This window comes from Helianthus annuus, chromosome 4, assembly GCF_002127325.2.
Source record: "Helianthus annuus cultivar XRQ/B chromosome 4, HanXRQr2.0-SUNRISE, whole genome shotgun sequence".
Classification (NCBI taxonomy): Eukaryota; Viridiplantae; Streptophyta; class Magnoliopsida; order Asterales; family Asteraceae; genus Helianthus; species Helianthus annuus.
In genome coordinates, this window is record NC_035436.2 from 116,514,328 (window position 1) to 116,517,896 (window position 3,569).

The window sequence follows — 3,569 nt, forward strand, 5'->3', positions numbered from 1 at the left end:
AAAACATGGTAGATACGCCGCTGGTACTTCTTATATATAAGTGTTTTCATTGCATTACATACCGTGGCGTTATTTAGTACACTTGGGTTAACAATATTGGAACTGAAATATATTTTAATATATTACTTATTCAACTTTCTTAAAACCAAGGTATATTTTATATATACCATAAACGTTTTATTAAAACATTGTTTTTCAAACAACTTAACTTATACAAACTCATTTTACATGGTTATTCAGTTAACCATACATTATTCTCTTATTTATACATATCATCTGATCCTATCGTTTTTCAAATGATTTACAAGACAAAGCAAATTTACAAAGTTCATGACTAAACATTTTCTCAAACATAAGTCATGAACTTCGTTTTCACAAAACCTATGTATCTCACAGGCATTTTTATGCTGACGTACCTATTTTTACACATGTTTCAGGTGCTGTCTTGAGATGATTGTTGATACATGCTACATTTAGGATGGACTCGTGCCTTAGCAACTTTAAAACTTGGAAGATCATAGTTGTACTTATGTGATTGTAATAGAACAACGAGTTCATTTAATCAATAAAACAATATTTAAATTTCCATGTGTTATGAAACAATGATTCTGTTACAACACTCCCTGACGTTTCCGCCACGTTTTGTATGTTCTACGTGGTCGGGGTGTGACAGAAAAGTTGGCACTTCCGAGGTTATACCGTGTGGCCGCAATGTTAGGCGTTCCGAACGCGTTCTACGCGAACGACGCGTTAGGGTAGCATAAGCTACCTAAACGGGTCGTGATGGACCGTAAGCACTTAGATTAGGTTTCATTTTAGTATGAAGGCTTTGCTAAGCCATATTACACGAGTCTCCATACTCGTTTGGTTTACGAACCCGCATACTGTCCGATCCTTCCGATTTGGTCCGGTATATTAACATAAGCTACCTATTAGGTGCCGTTGATATTCCGTGATCTTTAGCATTATCCGGTTATTATACAAGGAATCCAAAGCAATCTCAGGTGAGTACATTGAACCCCTCTTTTACTGTTTTCCAAACTGTTTTGGGGTGAAGCATGTGTACCTATCTGTTATTTTCATGATTTCAAAGTATAATTGATTATACATGTTAGTATTTATCTTTTGACAAACTAAATAACTATCTATGGTTTAAACACTGATTTCTCAAAGGTTACAAAAGTAATTGTTGGAATAGTACTTATTTTGTTCACCAGACCGATTGGTAGTATGATATAGCGCTATAGGACTAGACACCCCATTCCTGTTGTCATGGAATGTCTGAAACCAATTTGTTTCTCCATCCAAATAGGGATTTCCTTTGTGGTATCCTTATAGTCTCAAAGGTGTAGTTTGATGCACCAGGTCTGAATGAATTCTTAAATCGCACCTTTAAAGTATATTTCGATATACTCCCAAAAAGTATAGTTTGATATACTCTCATGTGTGGTATTGTATAAAACCAACATATATTTTGTAATCATCCAAAGCATATTTTGATATGTTATTTACAAACCAAGACATAGTTTAATATGTTATTTATCACATCCAAAGCATATTCTGATATGTTACTTACAAAACTAAAGCATAGTTTAATGTGTTATTTATAAATCCAAGGTATACCTGTAATATACTACTGAAAACTATTATTTTGAACAACTAAAGTATATTTAATATACTATCTATCAAACGATTTGGTTTTGGTTAGTGTTTAGATAACGGAACGAGTGTAATGTGATGAAAACATGGTAGATACGCCGCTGGTACTTCTTATATATAAGTGTTTTCATTGCATTACATACCGTGGCGTTATTTAGTACACTTGGGTTAACAATATTGGAACTGAAATATATTTTAATATATTACTTATTCAACTTTCTTAAAACCAAGGTATATTTTATATATACCATAAACGTTTTATTAAAACATTGTTTTTCAAACAACTTAACTTATACAAACTCATTTTACATGGTTATTCAGTTAACCATACATTATTCTCTTATTTATACATATCATCTGATCCTATCGTTTTTCAAATGATTTACAAGACAAAGCAAATTTACAAAGTTCATGACTAAACATTTTCTCAAACATAAGTCATGAACTCCGTTTTCACAAAACCTATGTATCTCACAGGCATTTTTATGCTGACGTACCTATTTTTACACATGTTTCAGGTGCTGTCTTGAGATGATTGTTGATACATGCTACATTTAGGATGGACTCGTGCCTTAGCAACTTTAAAACTTGGAAGATCATAGTTGTACTTATGTGATTGTAATAGAACAACGAGTTCATTTAATCAATAAAACAATATTTAAATTTCCATGTGTTATGAAACAATGATTCTGTTACAACACTCCCCGACGTTTCCGCCACGTTTTGTATGTTCTACGTGGTCGGGGTGTGACAAATCACTTGGATCCGACACGCGTATTAGTATAACCTTTGATTATTTTCGCACTTTTGCACTTGTTTAAGAGATTATCTTAGTTATTGTAGTAGGCCCCTCTTTTGAAGGCGACGTTACCCTCAACCCAGTAGTTTGAGTCAGCAAGGATACAATCCTAAAGGGTCGGATTATTGAAAGATAATGAATTAAGTTATTAATGCAAATTGTGGTAGGCCCCGCTTTCGGCGGTGACGTTACCCTCGGCTAAGTAGTCTGAGTCAGTAGGGATACAGTCCTAAATAGACGGGTTATAGTATTAATAGTAGTTAACTTATGAGGGGGTCAAAGAGTTTGGATCCCCGCCATCCAATACCTATGGGCATTGAAGGAGATCCTACTAAATTTGACCCAGGTCCCAAGCAGGACCTCTAAACGCTGAACAAGGGCAAGACCCTTACCAAACCGTTCCCTTAACCCCCGACCAGGTTGCCAGCATACCTCCATATAGACCGTGGAGATATGAATGGTGAAAATCTTTTATTTTATATAGACAGTAAAATAATGCCAAGACACCACGGACAAACGATAAGGAAAGATAACCTTCAACATAAGCAACTAGTTATTAAAGTCATTAATACAAAACCAAATAAAAAGTGCAAAAGATTAAAAATAAAAAGTATTATACTAAACACTTGTCTTCACCAAGTGATGTAAGAGACTTAGGCAAACATGGCCTTGATTGTCAAGAACTCTTACGATCAATCTTGGATCCCGAGACGACTCACACACTCTATGATGGACAATGGATGATGGTGGTGGATGATGGTGTTATGGTGGTGGTGGGTGGTGGATGAAGTGTGAGAGAGGTGGTGTGCCAAGGGATGAGAAGGCTGGGCACGGCCCCGTGTCCGCTGGACACGCCCCCGTGCCCGTCTGACACTCTCTCTCCTCATTAATTGTAATTCGCAATTACAATTAATGCGCCTGCTGTACTTTCACCACGCCCCCATGCCCGCTAGACACGGCCCCGTGGTGGGCAATGGAAGCTTCTATAAGTTTGTCTTTTATGCTGCTTCTTGGGCACGGCCCCGTGCTGGCTGAGCACGGGGCGTGTTCAGACTTCTGCTTTCTCTTCTTTGCCTTGGAGGATGCCGTTGAGGGTCCGGGCAGTCTACTT